The sequence below is a fragment of the Callorhinus ursinus genome, unplaced genomic scaffold (assembly GCF_003265705.2).
Source record: "Callorhinus ursinus isolate GAN/ISIS: 27379988/994484 unplaced genomic scaffold, GSC_fseal_2.0 scaffold16, whole genome shotgun sequence".
In the NCBI taxonomy this organism is placed as follows: domain Eukaryota; kingdom Metazoa; phylum Chordata; class Mammalia; order Carnivora; family Otariidae; genus Callorhinus; species Callorhinus ursinus.
This window is the reverse complement of record NW_027397078.1, coordinates 37,662,661-37,683,643: the sequence shown is the minus strand read 5'-3', so window position 1 is coordinate 37,683,643 and position 20,983 is coordinate 37,662,661. Positions and strand designations below refer to the sequence as shown.

The 20,983-nt window shown below is 50.2% G+C and overlaps 1 protein-coding gene across 7 annotated transcripts in view; it reads left to right on the top strand.

Moving 5' to 3' along the window:
- Window positions 1-20,983, top strand: part of TBL1X (transducin beta like 1 X-linked) — a 218,500-nt gene that overhangs the window by 6,211 nt on the left and 191,306 nt on the right. For 3 of the 7 annotated variants that reach the window (XM_025857897.2, XM_025857891.2, XM_073902126.1), the window contains exon 1: window positions 2,405-2,541. The exons of 2 other annotated variants lie outside the window; for them this stretch is intronic. The gene's annotated coding sequence lies outside the window, so the exon portion shown is untranslated. Of the gene's footprint in view, window positions 1-596; window positions 748-2,404; window positions 2,542-20,983 lie in introns of those variants that run through there. 2 more of the 7 variants (XM_073902127.1, XM_025857893.2) reach the window with 2 other exon arrangements.

Genomic DNA, 20,983 nt, shown 5'->3' with positions numbered 1-20,983 from the left:
CCCTTAGGGGTCCTAGGGTAAGCTACGTTCCTTACTTGCAAGAAGACCTTTGGGACTGTAGGGACATTACCAAAGAGACATGATGGATTCTGAGCTCATTCGCAATGTAAGTAACCGAAAGGCCAGCTGTAAAAATTGGTCACAGCGGTCATAGTTTGGAGTGAGGATTTCCACCACTTTCCTATACTTTAAATGATTGGCACCTGCCAGGTAATCAAAACATACAAAGAGGCCTTTTCACCAAGTTCAGCTCGGAATTTCCAAGCAGCTCACCGACAGGCAGGGCCGGCAAGCCAGAGGGCCAGTTTTGCTGGCGCAGCTACTCGGAAGTGTGCGGTAGCCAAGGGCCGCGTCCCCGTAATGCCGAGAGCTGTAATGATGTCAACTTGTTATTTACTTTCCAAATCTGAATGACTGAGCAAGGCGAAAGGAGAATCAATCAACCACAATGTGACCCTACAGGCGGAAAAAACGCAGCGCTCCCACCAGCAGGCGGTGGGGGAAGGGAAGCACGTGTAACCCGGGCAGGGTTGCATCATGAGCTTGCTCGGGCTTTCAATTGCACCCTTGGTTTTTCTATTGCATGTAATACCTCAGCATCAGTCCGCACAAGCCCAGGGAGCCGGGGAGCAACGAAGGGCAGGCTCAAGGGAAGGCCCCCCCCACGTCCTTTTGGGGGGCCTTGAATGGCAACTGATACATAATAAGACACTATCTATCCTGCTGATTCACAATTATGGAGACTGTGTAAGTGTGTATTTTTTATTGATGTGCTCTAATAATGGTGTAGCAACAGTCGTTTTACATCATTGACGTTTTACAGCAATATTTGGCAGAGTAATTTTTAGGTCCGCCTTTTTGATGGAGGACCAGCCCCTTAAAAACTCACCTCGGGCCCCTCCCCCCCAACAACCTGAACAACAAATGGTCCAGTGTCCCAGAAAGGAGCAAGTGAGGTTACAGTTTAAAATGCTGAGTGTACTGGGCTCTGAGCGCAAAGCTCATTATACACCAAAGGGAGGGGCAGAGTTATTTTAAAATATTCAACAAAGCAGACGCTAAAGTGCTGGGTGGTGGGCGCGGTATCTGTTTAATTGAATTAAGACCGAGAGTGGTAGGCAGGGGTCTCCAAACTGGAGGGGAGGGGGAAGCTCTGGGGACTTCGGAGCGCTAGGGCTGGGCCGAATAAGCCATTGCAACAGAAAACCCTTTGCCAAAGCCTGTGGGTGGGGTGGGGGTCGGGAGTGAGGACGCCCGAGGTCCCAGGTACCCCCAACCCCAGAGGCCCCCTCCGCCCCCCCTCAACCGAGCTCCTGGCCTCCACTTCTGTGTGTCTGAGTTTCTTTCTCCCGAAGCATTTCTGGCTCTTTCCGGGAGGTGTTTTGCAAAGGTCGAGGCTCCGCCTGAGTCCCCACTTTTTTGGGAGGGGGAGGAGGCCTTTGGGGTGTCCTCTAAGCCGCCCATTTTGAGAGAGATGCACCCTCGGGCAGCTTGCAGGGGGATGTTAAGGCAGCTGAGCAGCTTTTTTGAGGTGGGGGAGGGTAACACTCTTAGCACTAACTCGGGTTCCCCTTCCCCCCCTCCTGGAAACCGCGGGGGTGGTGGCCCGGGTGCCTGTCCCCTCTTGGCTGGGGGGTGGGGAGGCAGGGTTTGGGAAGAGGACTGCGTGGGGGTAGGCCCGTGTTTCCTTCATCCTCCTGGAAGCCACGGGGAAAGGGAGAGGCCCGAGTTCCCCTCACCCACGCTAGGCGTGGGGGCGAGGGGAGAGCGCGGGGTGAAGGGCTGCGTAGGGTCGCAGGTCCCCCCACCGTGGGGGTAGGGGCTGGATTGGGACGCAGAGCCTCCCCAGAGGCCGTGGGGGGGGGTGCGGACTCTAGCCCCCCTTCGCCGTGGGGGAGGGGCGGGCCTGGAGTCCCCTCCCCCGGCCGTGGGGGAGGGGCAGGTTTGGGACGCGACCCCCCCACAGGGCGCAGGGGCGGGGCCGAATGGACTCGGGTTCCCCTCCCCCTCGCCGTGGGGGTGGGGACGGGTTGGGGCGCGCTCCTCCCCCCCCGGCTGTGGGGGAGGGGCTGGCCCGGGCGGCGGCGGCCCCCCTGGAAGTCCTCCCGGCCCGGGCCGGCGCGCTGGCGGCCCCCCCCCCCCCCCCCCCCACCCACCAACCCGGAGGTCACTGCCCGTGCCGGTCCCTCCCGCCGTCCCGCCCTCTCCCGCCGCCGCCGCCGCCGCCACTACCACCGCCGCCGCCGCTCCCGCCCCAGCCCCCCCCCCCACTCTCCGCTCTCGGGAGCGAGGAGCCGCCAGCGCCCCCGCCCCGCCGCCGCCGCAGCGCCCTCGGCCGCCATTCGGCACCCGAAACTTTCCAGCGCCCGCGCCTCTCCGGGACTCGCGGCGGCGGGGCGGGGGCGGCCCGGGGGCGGCGCGCGGCTGCTCCAGGGCGCCGGGCCCTCGTCGGCCGCGGCACGGCCCGGTCTCGGCGACGGCCGGCGACAGGGAGGTTCGGCGCGCCGCGGCGCCGCCACAAGTTGCGCTGCTGGCGGCGAGGTGAGTGCGCGGGGCTCAGCCGGCCGGGCGCGGGGCAGGGGCCGCAAACTTCTCCGGCGGGGGTGGGGGGTGCCGGCGGGCGGCTCGGGGCGCCCGCACGCTCCGCCCGCCGCCGGGGCTCTGGAGGGGCAGGTCCCCAACTGTCCCCGGGGCTCGGGCTGGGGTGCGGCGCGCTCCCTGCAGGCTGAACAATACCCCGAGGTGGCCGCTCCCCAAAGTGCCGGCGCTTCGGGGGCGGGCGGAGGTGGGGGGGGCTTTGTCCTGGGGAGGGGGAGGCGGCTGGTAAGTTTGGGGAAGCGCTCGGTCTGTCCCCCGGTGTCCCTTTGTCTGCTGATTCTGGGGCTGGCCGAGCGAACCTGCGCCGCCGCGGGATTCCCCCCCCGTGGGGGAGGGGCGCCCCATTCATCCCCGGGCGCCGGCCAGCCCGCCCGGGACCGGCTGGAAGCGCGGCGGCGCGCAGTAGAGTGAGTGGCGGGCGAGGCGGCGCGGGCCCGGTGGCTGCTCAGTTTCCGAGACGCAGAAACTGTCAAGGAAGTCCGGAGCTCCCCGGCCCGAGCGAGGGGACTTGGCTGAGGGCGACATCTGTGTGTGTGTTTGGGGGGGGGGGCGCTCCTGGTGAGGCGGGGTCTGCAGAGTGCGGCCTGGAGAGGGTGCAGACCTGTTGCTCCTGGGCTCCTGGGGCTCGGGGGAGGGGTGCCCCCAGATCGGTGTCCTGGGCTGTGCTTCCCGGGGGGACCATCCCTACGGGGGGTGGGGGGCGGCGGTGCTCGGAACGGCGTGGGGGTGCGCCTTCGGGTGTCGGTGACCGCCTGGTATATGACAATTTGGGGTCGCTAGAGGCCCGCCCGCGCTGGGGTAGGGCCTGGACTTCACGTGCGTTGCCGGAGCGCGCGGTCAGGCCTCGCCCCAACTCGCTGCACGGCCTGGCATTCTCCGAGCCAACTGCATTGGAAATTCCACAAAGTTAAGAGTCGGAGGTGGTTTTTTTTTTTTAAACCCCGAAGTCGGTGATGATGTGGAGCGGAACCCCCAAAGAAACAAAAACCCACCTCCTATTGCATCTGCAGCCGTTTCTGGTTTGTATAGTCACATGTAGCTTGATCCGACTTCTGGATGTTTTTCTTTGCTGATGCGCCGCCCGAGTCCCTGGTTTAACCTGGAAGGAGAAGGGCGGAACTCTAGATGGGAGGGGGCGAAGGGACAGCCCTGCGAAGGTCCCAAGTGGTGGCTTCCGCGTAGCAAATGACTCTGGCCGATTTTATAAAAAGTTTACAACCAGTCGTTCCTAGGAAAGAGGCATTGGGGGTAGGGGGGCAGGAATGTTGAGTATGACACAATGAAGACGTTAAGATGACACTTTTTTTTCACCAAAGGATCTTAGTGCTTCAAATGGGCTGCAGATTCTCGTGGAAAACCACCCAGCTGGATAACTAATCCAGGGATAAAAGATGGAGTTCATCACTTGACCCACTTATTAAAATGGCCCTTAAGGGGATTCCAGTCCTTAAGTGAACACACACCTGTGGGACAAAAATTGAGATTTTTTTAGGTGTTTTAGTTGGTGGTGTGCACTGCGCGGCTCGTATTCCTGGATCCTCTGGGGTTGGTTTTTCTTTTTGCTTGTATACAGAGCTTAATCAGTTCAGCAATTTTCCGCACCCCCATTTCCTCACCCTTTCTGAATGTTTTAATGGGGTGAGTAGGGACGGTGCGGATGTGGTGTTCTGGTTGGTCTTCATCTCATCTTCACCTGTGGGAGCTGTAGGCTCCTCGTCTGGGTGATGGCATCGGGAGTTTCCCTGAGTGGACTGTTAGGAGGGGTTCACTGGTTCTAGAGCCCGCAAAGAGGTGGACAGAGCCCTTGAATCCAACCGTCTTGACACATGATGCTTGGCTAGAAACCCAGCCTTTGTCCCCATTTGGCCTAAACTAGCGAAAGGGCCCACCCTGCTGACCTTGAAGGCCTACAGCTTTTCTGAGCGTCGTTTCTAAATGTGTAAAAATAAAAAAAGGGATTTGAAATCGTGGTACTCACTGTACTGTGAGGACAGAATGTGTAAGTTTTCTGAAAACTAAAGCTGCCTGTAAATTTTAGTTGTGCCATTGTGCAAATCAAATAATTCTTTACGTTTTTTTTTTTTAACATTTTATTTATTTATTTGACAGAGAGAGACACAGCGAGAGAGGGAACACAAGCAAGGGGAGTGGGAGAGGGAGAGGCAGGCTTCCCGCAGAGCAGGGAGCCCGATGCGGGGCTCGATCCCAGGACCCTGGGATCATGACCTGAGCCGAAGGCCGACGCTTAAGGATGGAGCCACCCAGGCGCCCCATCTTTACGTTGTTTGAATATCGCGCACTTAATGCCCTGTGCCTAGCAATTACTATTTCCATTCTGCTGCAGAGAACACTGACTTGCTAATACATAGTGGACGGAGGATTGTCTGATTCCTGAAGCCCAGCTCTTAAGCTTGATGTTCCTGTTTTCATGTCTCCCTAGCGTGAGTTTTCACGTTTGGACCACGAAAGCTCTTCGTGTCACATACACGCATCGACAAATGAGCATCTACGTTGAGATCTGTGTGTCGATACCGATGGAGGTCCGCGGAATCCAGAGACTCTGAGCACAGTGGAGGAATTGCTCTTAGAGCTTCATTGTCTGATGTGGTAACCAGTGGCCACATGTGAACATGGAGATTCAAATTAAAAATTAACAGTTCTGTTCTCTCAGGCCCTGGAGCCATAATTCACGTACTCAGTAGGTGCCTGTGGCTAGCGGCCACCAGATGAGCAAGGCACACGCAGAAAGTTCTGTTACAGGGTGCTACTCTATCGTTACCGCAGTGAAACACTAATGAAATAAAGTTAGTGTAGTTTTTGGGGCAGGGGGAGGGAGAAGCTATAAAAGTTCGAAATAATTCACAGGTAAACTTAGGAAAAAAAAAAAAACAACCCATTTCCGCCAGTGATTGACCCAGGAAAGTGATTTCAGGCAATGGATCCTTTTTTTTTTTTTTCTTTTTAAGTAGGCTCCCTGCCCCATGTGGGCCTTGAACTCATCATGTGGGCCTTGAACTCATGACCCTGAGATCAAGAGTCGCACGCTCTTCTGACTGAGCCAGCCCTCCCCCAGTGAATGGATTCTTAACCTGCAGTTGAGAGCTACAGTTTTCTACTGGGGTGCTTTGGATCAGGTTTGAATTAGCAAACCAGGACTCCAAGCCAGAGTCTCTCCCTGAGTGTTTAACCTTGGGGGAGGCAGGTAGCATCCTCTGCATCGATTTCCCCATCTGAAAAAAGCGTAGCCATCAGCCAGTCTCCAAGATCCCCACCTAAGCAGATTGTGGTGAGCATCCCCCAGGCTGTTCGGGAGTCCAGGTTGTCAACCTCGGTGAGGCCCTGGGTGGGTGATGTGTTTTAGCCCTTGCTTGCTATGGATACCACAGGCTTTCAGCACCCCCTGCCCCTTGAAGTTTAAGTCTTGAGTTTTGAGGTTCTGTCTCTTGAGGTCAGAACCTTCCCTATTAAAAAGGCTCATAGGGACTCTTTCCAACAAAGTGAGGTTTCACAATCGTCAAAGTATTTTTTTTTTTTAATGGCTGAATGCTGTAGCTTTTTCCTGTATGCCAGGTCCCTGAGTCAGGATGTTATTTTTATTACCTAGTTGATGTGCCCTTATCACAGTTCTTTGTATTTTTTTATAGTAGTGGCTTAGAAATTTTATTTGTAAACGAGGATAGGGGGGTACCCAATTTTGTGTCTCTCAGAGCGGTGACCTCCCAGATCACCCTTCTGCCCTTTGTCCTCGCTCTCTGTTACTTCCTCCCAGCTTTGGTGTGACCTGTCCGAGTTTGGCTGAAAGTCCTTATTAAATACCAGGGATGTCCCTGATTGTCTTCCGGAGGTGGGAGAGGGGTCTCTGCCTGGGGAGGCCAGACCCCAAAAGCCAGCTCACGGAGGTCCTCAGCACCAGGATTTGAGATTCTCGGTTACCTGTTGGGGCGGCGAGCAGCTCAGCCAGTTCGGCTCATATCTGGGGCTGCCCCTTGCCTGCTCTCCGCTGGGGCCCACGGGGCTCTGCCAGGCCCAGTGCTTAGCCTAGATGACAATCACAGATATGCTCTGTGTCTGGCATGATGCTGTCTCTGCTGTGGTTTCCTGATCCCTGGCATTTGCCCCACCCCCCCCATAAAAAGAAAATAACGTGCTACATCCAATAAGCTGTTATCTTTCACCTCTAAAGACATTGAAAAAATAGTTTCAATCAGGAAGCAAGACTAAAGTCATTTTGTAAACACTTTTTTTTATACTTGGAACGATACCCTCCCCCCCCCCCACTATTTTTAGTATGAAGGAAGTAACTGGCCTCCTGAGGAGAGACTGGATGTGAGTTTTTCCCTTTGGGTCTTGCCCTTTCCGGCCCTTCCTCCTCCTCCATCCTTTCCACGGGGCCTGACCAAACCGACTACATTGGCCAGATTGGCAGAATGACCCAACAAAGCCAAAATAAGAGCTGGATGTGGGAAGAGCCTAGCAAAGTCAACATGTTTATACGGGCCAAAGAGAGCTTAGGCTGAGAAAAAGCTTCGAAGACCTCAAGGGAAAAATGCTGTCATTCAGGAATTCGCTCCCTGGGTGGCTTCTAGACCAGGGTGCAGGGAACTTGACTAAAGATGGTTGTGTGCACCGCATGGGCAGGTTCACTCCAGTATCACTGCCATGAAATGCTTGTTGACAGTCCACTACGTGATCGAAGACTGCAGACGTGAACTGGAAGCCAGTGAAAAATGGAATTGGGGCAAATTTAAAGTGAAGACACTGGAAGAGAGATGTTTCAGTCTTGCAGAGGAAACTGGGTGCAGTGGCAGGTGGGAACAGAGGTGGAGATGGGGATGATGCTCAGCGTCCAAAGAAAGGGACGTCTTTGGAGATGACCGAGGAGATGGTTTATGGCAAACATACTTTGAGCACTGAACTCCAGCATCTGGCAGTCAACTAAGGGTTCTCAGTGGGGGCATTTTTGCCCACTACCTTCAAGGAAACATCTAGGAACATTTTCAGTTGTTGCAGTCGGGGGGAGGGGGGATGGTGGATCTACAGGGTCTGTGGGTGCTGCCAAATATCCTACATTGCACGGGACGGTCCCCACCACAAAGAATGATCTGGACCCCAATGTCGGGGTGCCAGCGTGGGGACGCCAACCCTGAATTAAACGGTCAGTATATGACCACGTGTGGGACAGAATCTGGGGGAGGTGGGTGCCGAGCAAAGGCTGTATAGCAAGTTCTGTATTCTCACGGCACACGTGTGCTTTTTGGGAATCCGTTAGGAGGTAAATCATACCGCAGATTGAGAAAGGAAGGTTCTGATGCTCACAGGAGGAGGGGAAAGAGAAGGTAGGAGTGAATGGACTTGGAAGAAGGAATAGAAACAAGGCCAACGGGTGTGGGGGAGGGGCGCGGCTGTTCGTTGCCCGAGCTCCCCCTCAACCCAAGTAGTTTAGAGCCCCCAGATGCAAGTGCACCTCGAAGGCATGCGTCTCGACTTTTTCCTCGTGGTTCTATTGATGTGTCGCACATTGGTTAGGTCTTACTTTTGGTCAGCTTCTGTGTACTTTTGATATTTGTTACGAAAAAAACGGTCCCTGTCTCACGAAGACTCTGTTTTACCCAGCGCCGTGTGGGTGAACCTAGAGGTGAGGTTACCCCTGTGCCTGCAGGCCCGTCCAGGCACTTGGGAGGGTGGGGGCCAGTGAGTGAAGTTTTGGCTGCTTGCAGTACTCCATGCTGCCTCAGCGTCCATCCCTTCCTCTGACTACTCGAATTTAGCAAAGGAGGGCAGCCAGACGTGGACCTGCATTTTCCAAGTACAGCTGGAAAAGGGCACCGTGGGTGCCTAGAGTCTGGTTCTGCCGTGCGCCGGGGCATCCTGAGCCCACCTGAGGCCCCATGTCCTGATGACCCCAGAGGAGCGCCACATTCGGCCTGCATGGGGGTCCTTATTGGGCTCCTGGTGGCCCTGGGGCAGATGATGTGGCTATGGGGGAAAGTTGGTTTGTAGCCAGCTTGCCATGTGCTGACTGCGTCTTTGGGCAGATCAGTTTCTTTCTCTGTCATTCGTTTTCTCATTGAAAGAGAAAAAAGAATTTATTTCTCAGACTTGGAAGGAGGTAGGATTATTATGCTCAGAGCCCCATATGTTGATACCTTCCTCCACTCTGAAGTTGGGAATTGGGTGTGCAAATGCATCCTTATTAGTTATGATGGCCTCTAGTACTTGCTTCCTTTCTTTATCCACCCCCCACCCAGCCCAGCACCCTTAAGTTAAATTTCAGGGCTGGTTTATATACATGCGTGTATATGTTGCAACTTTCGGAATTATTATACGAGAAGGTTGACTATTGTCTCGATCAGTGTACAGTTTTATGAATGTTAGCACATGCGTAGGTTTGTGTAACCAGCACCGAAATGGGGATACAGAACAAGTCCATCACCCCAAAGGCATCTGTGATGCTTCCACGGTCACCCAGCCCCCCCCCCCCCCCCCCCCCCCCCCCGCACTAACTGAGGTGCTGGCCCGTCAGCTCTGCCCTCCAGGTCCTGGTAATTGCATTTCCAGCTCAGCATCAGATGCCTTTAGGGGAACCCCTCCATTCTCCCAGTACCCTCCTTTATGTTTCTCTCTGATGACCCGCGAACTTCACACTTTTGCCCACTTGAGCCTGCGTGTTTGCCTCCGAACAGCAGGGTTTGCACTGTGGGTGCAGGAGAAGAAAACCTTACTGCTTCCTAATAGTATTTGTAAGAAGCTGTGGAGAAAGAATATCAGGTGTTTTGTTGGGTCTGCCAAAGATTTGCTCTTTTCTATGCCAGTTAATTCTCGCTGCCAAATCAGTCGAAATGGGATGTTTTCTGATGCGCGTTCAGAGAAATATTTCCCGAATCTTTCCGCTGTACCCCCGAGAGACATTTAATATGTGAAATGTATCAGTAGGTTATAAAGTCCTGTCTTTGGTTTCAAAAACAGGACCCACACATTGAGGTGTCGCAGTTCTGCCAATGGGGTGATACAACAAGCTAAAGATATAAAGTTGTATTTGCATTACTTTGTTGGAGGAAAAAAAATGAATTCCTAGGTCTGTGTTTCCATCTAATTGTTGAACTGCATTTTACATTGGACCAGTGATCGCCTAAGAAATGGCATCTTTTCCAGAAGAATTGACTTTTTGTTTTGGCTTTTGGCTACTTTTCTTCCTGCCCTGGGTGGTCTGCCTGCTTGTGTGAGGTCATTGAAAACCTGCCTGCGTCCTCACGAGTCAGAGGGTAGGTGAGGTGATCTTGAGGCTTTTCCTATCTCTCTTGTGTGAGGATTTTCATTTGGAAAAGGATGCTGCTTAATTGTTCGGTTGGCTTTTTTTAAAATATATTTTTTATTTTTAAAGATTTTATTTATTCGAGAGAGAGAAAGCACACACAAGGGGAGCAGGAGAGGGAGAAGCAGACTCGCCGCTGAGCAGGGAGCCCCACGTGGGGCTCCATCCCAGGACTCTGGGCTCATGACCTGAGCCGAAGGCAGACGCTTCACCAACTGAACCACCCAGGCACCCCATTTTTTTTTTTTTTAAAGAATGGTTAAGGATTATGTTAGTGAAAAGTTTAGGGAAACTGATGGTTATGCCTCATGCTTCCACTATCACTTTACTCACATTAGAATAGGCAATATTTAGCTTAACCTTGATACATTGTATATTTTACTTAAAACACACACACAGACACACCCAAACACACACACCAGCAATTCAGAAGACACTTTGGGCTCTTGGGTGCCTTGGGATAATTTTTATGAGTATCGTGCTTTCCCAGTCTTACAAGACTGTGGGAAATAAGCACAAACAGCGCTTATGGTACAGTTCACGGTGTTTATTCTCGTGAACCGTGTCCTTTCAATTCTTGTGATTATTTTTTTTTCTTCCCCTACCTCGGTGGATGTTGCCTGAAGGCTTAAAAGAAAATGAGAGTTTTTTTCACCTGCTTCCCTGGAATCTGGAAGCTATGACCCTAAATAGCCAGCAGCACAGAGCACTTTCCTTTTCTTTCTGGAACACTTGCCACCAACCCCCAGGGAGAATGCAGAGGTAGGAGGAGGTGGGAGGGCTTCCACCCTCCAAACCTGATTACCTTCCCGCTTTTTAAGAAACCGAAAACTTTCCTGAAGTCTACTGAGAACTTTGGTACCCAGCATCGCCCATGTTGGAGTGAGCTTAGGAGGACACTGCTCCTTTCTCAGAGAGCGTGATTCCTTCCTGTGATCACCTTGCTTGCCCATCGTTAGCAGGCCGTAGAGCCCGTGCACACGTCTGGTATTGTTCAGTTCTGCACACATTTCTGTGTGTTTGAAGACCCCTATAGGTGGAACAGAGGACAAAAAGCTTGCTGTACGTGATGCCGTTTTATTTCTTAGATCAGAAATAAATGCTTTAATACTGTAACACCATATAAGTCATTGTAAGAATTGGGAGAACAATTGAGCACAGTGGAGCAGCGATTTCTCTTTCGAGCGCAGGGGATACTTAGTCATCACCAGGTCAGCTCCTTTCTTGCAGTTATCCTTGTAATTCTGACATCCATTTGAAGATGAGAAATGAGAAAGTGGAGTGGCAGTCTGTCACCAAAGTCATGTCATGCAGAAATCTGTTGCACCAGCATGAGAACCTAATTCCCAGCATCTATAAAGTTCTGGGTGATTGCAAAAAAAAAGAAAAAAGAAAAAGAAAAGAAAGTTCCAGGTGGTTTCGGAGTTGTAGGTTGTATTTGATACCAGCAGCTGAGCTGAGAATTGAGGTCTCTACCATTTGGTTCATTTGGGAAACAGATTAAACTTGGGTCCCTGCCTTAGGTTCTTTCTCCAGCAGAGTCCTTATCAGGCACTTGAGTCCCACGCAACTTCAGTGCCAACTAGGTGTTGGTAAAGACTCAAGTAGTCACAGTTACCGGCTTGAAAACGGTGGTTGCCACTTCCTGACAGTTGCAGATCAGTCTGGGAGACACAATTTGGTTTAACTTTTAACTTGGTTTGTTGTATTTCTAGGGTTTGTATTAGGTTTGTATTTCTAAGAGGCACAGGCGATTCTTTGCCAATTTCAACCATTTCCGGGGACAGTGAAATGGTTTAAAAAGCCTCACGGGAAGAAACAACTTTGGAGGTGTTCCCACCTGAGAAGTTGATGAAAATAAGAATAAATGATCTCATGTGTATCCAGTGCATGACAGAAATTATTGTAGACCAGATGAGAACAAGGCGAGAGGCCTGTGGAAATTAGAGTTGCCTTATAAATTTCATGGGACTCTCTGATAAATTTCATGGGCTTCTCTGTACATTTCCTTTAAACCAGTAGTCTCCACATTTTGTTGGGGGCGGGAGGAACCAGACTGCCTAGTGTCAGGTTTTAATTCCCAAAGTGGTCTCCCAAGTCGATTTCATGTCCTCTGGCAGGTGCACAACGAGGTTTATTAGAGTGCGGGAAGAAACAATGTCCCCTTACTCTGTGTCTGATACTTAGGTCTGTTTTTGTAGTTGGTGAAAAATGCCTATAATGTTAGTCAAGTGTTGTGTATAGTTAAATTACCTGGGTTGGGGGCCTGTGCTAGAAACTTTTTCACTGATCAGGAGATGCAGTGAAAAGACATTTAGACGTCACCGAATGGGTCCCCAGAGGTGGTGGGCAGAGGGGGCACTTTTTTTGAAGTACGTGAATGCAAGTGGGACACAGATGTACTCCCCTTTCCCTCTGGCTTCAGCTGCCAGAATGTGTCTGTACGTGTGTGCACTTGGATCTGCTGGGTTTTGTGTGTTTTAAAAGCTGAAAAAAATACTCACGTTGTAGAACCAGATGACAGTACCTCTGTTGCAGGTGCATGATGAAATTTTGGAACAGTGCTGTGCTTTTCATGCATTTCGTGACTCGGGAGTGTTTTCATAATCACTTAACTCTGTTTACAAATCAGCTGCTTTCGTTGATGGCTGCCCTCAGGGCTCCTGAGAACCAGGCTTGTTGAAGAGACTCAGACTTTTGAAGACAACCAGCAGGAGAGAGAGAGAGTGCACAAACGGGATTGCCATTAAAGTCTTTGGCTTTCTTCAGTCCGGCTGTTTATTTGTTGGGTCTTTCTCCAAAGACCTATTTCATTGGTCATGGTTGTTATTGAATACATTTAAAACCATATTTCACAGTAGAGGTGTTTTGTTTTGTTTGTTTGTTTTTAAAAGCGAAAACTCGGGGTGCCTGGGTGGCTACGTTGGTTAAAGCATCCGACTCTTGATCCTCGCACGGGTCTTGATCTCAGGGTCTTGAAGTTTATGCCCGGCGCTGGGCTCCACGCTGGGTGGGGAGCCTACTTAAAACTAAATAAATAAAAAGAAAACTTAGTCGATGCTGTATTACCGGTGTTACAGAGAGCAAATAAGTATAAAAATGAAATTCATGATTCAGACCACATTGTGGGCTGTGGAGAATCAAGACACTCACCTGCACAAATGTCAGGTCTTTTGTCCGAAGGTCTGGTTTTCGTGAGACTCCGCGTGAGCCGCGAGTCTTTCCAGGATTTCCACAGCAGTCTGTTTGTTTGTTTAACTTGAAATGATTGATAGGTTAGCTTGGGTTTTTCTGTGTCATTTTTGGTGTTCACATCAATTTTTCCGTTTGTGAATATTGAATTTGCACTGTAACTTTGTATGTAAAACAAAGCCCAGAGATTTGCAAGTGAATTCAAAGGCCATTAGGTGAACATTTCTTGTTCGCTTCCCCGTGCCCACAGGACACTTAGTGCCAAACGTCATTAACGCTCGTTGGGATCACAAACATTCATTTGTTTGTTGGTAAACTGAAATATTTATCTCCTACTTAAAAAAAAATTGCTTCTCTTTATGGCAATGGAAGGCACCTACTGTAAAGAGGAGAAACAGGAGGAATTTTTTTTTTTTTTTTTTTTTTTTTTACTCTCCTGTGTCTCTCCTTTCTAGAGATCAATACGTGGAAGTTTCTGTAGCGGATGAGTTAGAATTAGCGTCTTTGGGAATGTACTTGATCTGCCCCTGCACCTGCCCCTTTAAGAAGGAGGAGAAGTTACACCAAGTCGTTTGCTTTTTTAGCCAGACGCCTCGAGCTCTGTCCAGGTCTTGACTTCATACTGCAGCTAGGTCAGCCAGACACCGGTCAATCACTTCAGCTCTGAACCGGAATCCTCTTCTACTTTGCTTTTGGGGGAAACACTAATAATTATTCATTCGATTATTTGCCTGCCAGATTACCCGGTATAGTATTTCAGAGAGATGTATCTCGGAAAATGGCCCTAAAAGGAGACTCTTCTTAGAAGCCCGCACAAAAGTTGATTCTGTTTCCTGAATGCGTCCCTCAGGTACTGGTCACGTGCAGATGTCTGTGTATAATTTTCTGAGAACGTGAGGCGTACGTAGGTGTATGACGCCGGAGTGCAGGGGAACGGGGCAAATGCCAGAAGCCATCAGAACGTTAAATGTTTGAGTCCACTAACCTTTGAAAGGGAATATAAAAACAAATTAGTTTACAGCTTTCTTGAAGTACCGTTTACATAATTTGTGTCAGAGAAAGCAGTTCCTTTTCCTTAGGAAGATTGGGTTATTAAAATTAGCTATCTTCATTTTTCCACAGAAATAAAACAAATCAATTGTAATTCAAATAATTGTACGTGAAGCTTTGTAATTGGAAATTTGATGTTAGCGAAATTATATAACCTTGGTTAATTACATTCGTATACTCAAACTAAATATAGAATAAGATTAGCTCATGGAAATACTTCATTTTTATCTCAGGCGGTGCAGTGCACGTTCATGTAATAGTTTCTAGTTTCATTTTGTAATTTTTTTTTTTTAATTATCCTGGACGTGTTTTCCGAAAAGTTACTTGAAATGAGGCTGTATGTTTTTATTTCCCGGTTTATGCTTAAATTTAAAATGGCACACAGAATAAGCTGTCCGTTGTGATTTTTGATTTTCCTAGTGGCCTCTGTGTTCTGTGCCTGGCACGATACAGGGATAAGCTAGGCTAGGTCCCATTTTTTTCCACTTGACATTTGCCTTCAGGGAAGTTTGGGCGTGATTGGCCATCTCAGAGTAAATGCTCAGTCTCCTCTGTTTCCTGTCCTGTTGGCTTTTCCACTGAGTGCTCTATATTTGGACAACAAGTGTATTTTTTGGTGTGGGTTTCTGATGGCCCCGATGTTTGGCGGAGTGGAATTGCTCCGTCCACACCACTGGGTTGGGCAGTTGGTAGTGTTCCGCCTTATTTAGTTCACATGATTGAGTTGGACATGCTATAGATTCGGGTTGGATTGTCGTTCCCTCCCTGCAAGCTATGGGTTACTTTGTTTTGTTTGGGTTTGCCGTAGATATTTGCTTTGCCTTTGGGATTGCCGAGGATGCCCGCTTGTGGTGGTGTTTAATTTAATATAGAACTCTAAATTTGACTTCCATCAGGTTGATTTTCTGAAACCACGTTACTGCGGTATAAATTACATACCGTAAAAATCACCCATTTTAAGCGTACGACTCGATGATTTTTAGTAAATTTACGGAGTTGTGCGGCCACCGTCATAATCGATCTTCATTCCTCAGTACGGTCATTCGTGTCCATTTGCCATCAATCCTGGCTCCTGCCTCCCGGCGACGGGCAGCCCTTAATCTCCTTTCTGTCTCTACGGATTTCCCTTTTCTCAGAACAAGTACTTCTGTGCTTGGTTGAGCTTACGGGGTGGTGGGTGGCGAGGGCCCGGTTTCGTGGGGAGAGGGAGAAGTGGGGAGAAGGGGAAGAAGAGGCAAGAATAACAGGCATCATGCCTCTGTTCCCTCTTCTGCAAAATCAGGGTCGTGATGGAAGTTTCGCAGGCTCTCCTTGTGCTTCCATGTGGGAAGGAGTTGGCTCGGAATCTGGAGGAGCTTCTCGTAACTGATCATGTGAAGAGTTGGGGGACCCTGCATAAAGGGCCCCTGGGACCGGTGAGGACTGTGGGAAAGGGGTTACCTCTCGGGCGATGGGCTCAGTCCTTGGTGAGCCCAGCGCACAAGCGTACGGCAAGCCTGCATCTTTCTTCTCGCAGCACCCTCTTGTTTGTTTCATGGCATTGACTGTGAGGCTTTGAGGGAAGTTTGATCTCGGCCTGGGGTATACCTTAGCTCCCTCTTCCTCCACGAGGGGCAGGGGATGCCGGATGATGTCTGGAGATCCTTCCGATGGTTACAAATGGGGGAGGGGTACCCCAGCACCTGGTAGGTGGAGGCCAGAGGTGCCTCACACACCCAGCAATGCCGGAGGATGTCCCCCTGTACCAGTAACGATTCGCCAGCCCAAGAGCTCAGGAGTGTGGAGGCCAAGGCACCCTGCCTTCGTAGCCTTGAATCTGGGGGGAGTTTGAAATGGGGTGCGTGGGTCTTCAGTAAAGACTCGGGGACGTTGAAGGAGTATTGGTACCACTAGGCTTACGAAAGACATATGGGCAGCTTTCAGTCTTCACGCGCTCCAGGGCAATGGGGATTTTTTTTTAAAGTAAAGGGTAAACGAGATTTTTGGAGTTAACTGTAGAGAGGGAAAGTGACTTTCAATCCCTTTAGAGGTATTCGTTTACAGATAATGAAATTGCAGTGTAGACAGAAAAATCTGGAGCCACCCTTTGGCTTGGATCTGGGACTTCACGTTTCCATCTTTATCTGTTTCCCTGAGAACTGAGAAAACAGGGAGAAGGAACGAGACCCTGCATAAAGGTTTTGAAAATTATGACCATCTAAATGCAAGGGGCTGCTTCCGGCCGTCACCTTGTCATGGAAAGTGTTTCTGGACTGGCCGGGGGGTGGGGGTGGGGGGGTGGAGGCCCGCCCCGGGCCAGCACCCTCCCCTTCTAGGGAGGCCCATGTGCCTGGGAGGCCCGTCTGCCTCGGCGTCCCCTGAGAGTGCCCTGAGAAGTTCGGGGCCCCTGCCTGCGACTGCATCCTGCGCACCTGCGTCCTCTGTCTTGCACCTCGCTGCAACAGCGGCCCTCGCGTCCAGCTCTGGTTTCTGCCCCGCGGGGCCTCTTGCTCTCACCTGACTGCAACCTGCCGTCTTCCGCGCCTTCCAAGGTGCAAGATCTCCTGCTCACCTCCCCTTCCTGAGTCTTTTGTTCCTTTTGCCTGTTTTAAGCTCAGGCTTTTCCCCGAGGGAACACAGGATGATGATACGCCAACTTCCACGAATTCAAGCAACGTGGGGTTGTATCTTCTTCCTCCTCTTGTCCCGGAATGATCAACGTGAACAGTCTGTCGAGTGCGGCAGGATAGATCTGCCTCTAGCATGTTCGGCTGCCCGTGTACCGACATGCAGTCCCGTGGTTTTATCCAAGGGGCACCCTGTTATACTTCGCTCCTCTGCTCTCTTTCGTTTTACCCAGCTGTATTAAAGTATAACGGAAGTATAGTAAACTAGGCATACAGAAGTTGTGCCTTTAGTCGGGTTTCTCATCTTGATTGTGGTGCTGGTTTCACAAGCGTATGTAGGTAATCTATCCATCTGTCTGCTTACATGTATCGAAGCAGATACATCGCTTTCACATTTCTTGGTGCCTTTCTGGGCTCTCCCTCCAACCCTCCCTTCCTCCATCCACGTCGCGCGTTGATCAGCTTTCTGTTACTGGATCGGGTAGTTTGCCGTTTTCTAGAATTTTCTATCCGTGAAATCACATGGCATGCGCTCGTGATTTTGCCTGACTTTTTCCACTCAGCGTATAATGATCTGGGGGTTCATCCATGTTGTGGCCCGTATCATGAATTCATTCCTTTTTTAACCAGGTGGGATTCTTTGGGATGTGGATGCACCACCGTTTTGTTTGTCCATTTGCCAGTTGTTGGGCATTTGGGGGGGGGGGTTGACATTTTTTTAGCTCTTAAGAATAATGCCGCTGTAAATGTTTTTGTCGCCATGCAAGGGATTCTCAAACTTGACCATGTGGTGGAACGCCCTGGAGAGCTTGTGAAAACGCAGATTGCCAGGCCTCATCCCCAGACTTTGTGATTCAGTAGATGGGGGGTGGGGCCCAAGACTGCATTTCTAGCAGGTTCCCAGCTGCCGGTCTTAGACCACGCACATGTTGAGTCTTCATAGACTTTGGTTGTTACTGCATTGTTACTTGTTCCAGAAATTTCTCTCTACACTGTTCCTTGTAATGTCGCTTGTGGTTTGAATCACCAGGCTTCCCATTTTTGTGTGGTTGTTGGTATCCATGTTTTCCTGTTGGCTTCTGGGTTTTACTTCCTTATGTCCAAGGGAAGAAAAACTCAGGGTTGCTGGGTCAGGGTGCTGATGTCACCCCAACACGAGCCGTGATGGCCCCATCCACAGGGGTCTGCCCTTATTGGACTCTTTGGGGAGCTGACTGATGCCTTGTTACCTTCTGAGGAGGCGGCCTAGCATTGTGGTCAGCACCCAGCCTCAAGGGCTGGCTCGGACCTAGGCACTGTGCCCACGGCCCCCCTGCTGCTGCTGTGTCCCCTGGGTCCTTGGGGCGAAGCATCGCTGTTCGCCTGCCTTTCCTCTCCCAGGGCAACCAGATCCATCCCTTCTGCATCCCACCCCTTCTCACCTAAAACCATCAGCCCCAAACCAATAACCCTCTTTTATTTTCAGTATGTATTTTATTTTTAATTTCCTATTCAGGAGTCTAATCTGAATCCACTAATTTGGAGAAGTTAGATGTTATCAGTAGATGTTTACTACCATAGCCAAGGCATGTGTTATACTAAAAAAAATTTTTGTGGTGGGGGAGGGAGGAAGATACTTCCTTTATTTTGGAGAGCAGCTTTAAGTGATTGCGAAGTCTTCGTTTTTTGTAAAAAGCATCTTCTTGCATTTGATCGCCGAGCCCAGGTCTTACCCTCTTTGCTCCTGAATCCGTCCATTCCCTGTTTGCTTCGGGTCACGGCTTCACATCTTTGGCTGCTGACCTCAGCTCAGTGTCTGAGAATCTTTACTCAGGACGTGCTGTGGAGTGGATTGTTGTGCAGGATTCCAGACTGGTTAAGTAGGCTCATCTCATTGGGATGGTTAAGTTTTTAAAAATTTGCAGTGACTCGTAATTGTGAGCTCATGTCTTAGTTTCTTCTTCTTCTTCTAATTGTGAGCTCATGTCTTAGTTTCTTCTTCTTCTTCTTTTTTTTTTTTTTTTAACATGATAGCTCTATGGAGATATAATTCACGTACCATGGGGCTCACCCCTGTCAAGGGTATACGTCAGGGCTTTCCTGGTATAAACAAGGCTGGGCAGCCACCACCACTGCCTAATTCCATAATGTTTTCGTCACCCCAAAAAGAAACCACATACCCGGTCAGCCGTCACTCCCCATCTCCCTGCGTCTCCCAGCCTCTGGCCGCCGCTCCTATTCCTGTCTGTGGACTTAACCTATTCTGTACGTTTCCTATAAAGGGAATCATACGACCCGTGACGGTCTTTCGTGTCTGGCTCCTTTTCACTTAATATTTTTGAGGTTCCTCCACGCTGTAGCATCTGTTGTGCGGTTTCTTGGTACACGTTTTGTGGAAACTCTGGGTAGCCCAGGAAGCCTTGGCGTGAGCGGTGGGGGCTCGAGCTGGAAGAATGTCCGGGGATGAGTGAACCAGAGACTCCCCTGTCTCTGATGACATTTAAAGTGGAAAAGGGTTCACGGTTTCTTTCCATTTCAGCTTCCAGCCTGTGGCATAAGCCGTAATCTTCTTCCTTCTCTTTCTCTTTTGTCCTTCCCTCTTTTCCCCTAAAGATCAGCATAGCAAACAGTTGCGGTCAGTTAACGCGGCACCTGCTGGCCCCTCCATTGTGCTGCATTTTTGGGTGGGGTTTTCGAAAGTCCTTTCTTGGGATAAAGCATAGGAAGCTTGAATTTTCCAAGGGTGTGGTGGGAAGTTCCTTCCAGCTCTGAGGTCATGGGATTCCATCCAGCTAGACTTTGGCTTCTTTGGAGGGCCTCCCTGAAGCCACAACCCTGACTTAACACCGTCCCGGAATGGTAGAGTTGTTTACTTTGCTCAGTTTACAAACCCTTTGTATAGGACCATAATTATCATTCCGGGGTTGAGTGGGGGACTAGGGAGGCCGATTTTTCTCAATCCATCCACGGGCCACGGCTTTCTGGGTTGCGTGATTCTCCAGCAAAGGGTTTACTAGGAAGGTCACGCGTGTTTGCCTGGTTGATCTCCTTTTCACTGACTGTCTTAGTTGGTTACTGCTGCAGTGACAGATGACCACAGGCTTCCTGGCTTGAATGACACAAACTTATCATCCTAACAGTTCTAGAGGTGTGAGAAGTCTGACACGAGTCTCACTGTGTGAAAATCAAGATGTTGACAGGGCTGCATGCTTTTCCAGATGCTCTTCAGAGTGTCCCTTTGCTTGCCTTTCCTGCTTTTAGCGGCTACCTGCGTTCCTTGGCTTGTGGCCCCTTCCTCCGTTTTCCAAGCCACTGAGCAGAGTGGCATCTCTGTGTTCTTGCATAGTTACATCGCCCTAACCACGGCGGGGAAAGATGCTCCCTGTGTGCTGACATTGGGCCCACCTGGGTAATCCAGGATCGTCTCCCTATCTCAGGATCCTGAATTTAACCACATCTGCAAGGCTCTTTTTCCCTGTCACACATTTCACGGGCCCCAGGGTTAGGGTGCGGCCTTCTCCGGGGTCATTCTTCTTCCCACTGCATGGATGCCCTTGGTTTCTGTCTCTCAGTTTTTTCCTCGGAAGCCTGCAAGGTTCATGTATTTCTTTAGTATTTGCTGTTTGTCTCTTGAGTAACTTAGAAGTCAGGGGGCCATGAAATTATTTGCTTGTCTGCCTGCCACTCACTGATGATACAGCCCACTCGCTGAGCCTCGGTTTCCCTCTGAGCACAAGCAGGACCACGCCCTCTACTAGGCGTCTTGTGCCCTGGGCCCGAATGTTCAACGTTCAGAGCACAAACGGGTACTTTCCAGGTGTTCTCGTGCACTTTGGAGTTTGAGGACCTTGTCTTGCAGGACTGTCCCAACAAGGAAGGGGAATTGGGCATCCCTCCCATACAAAGACCTACCGAGGAGCGCGAGTGCATTGTTTAAACTCTCACAGACGGCTGCGAAGAAGCAGGGTAAAACTCATGGGTCTTGAGTGGGTCTCTATGGTATCTGCGACTTTTGATCATTTGCTTGGTACTGTAGTCATCCTTTAAGCTGTGTTAATTCTTTACTATTGCTCAACTAATAAACGGAGCATTTATTTGGTGTTGAAAAATCTGTTTTTTATTGGGAGATTTCCATTGTGAGCTTAGTATTTTTTTTTTCTCCAGGTGGCCCTTTGTCAACTATTTCCATTATGTATTTTCTTTTTCCTTATCAGCAAGACTGCCAAGTTCTTGATAGCAAAGATCG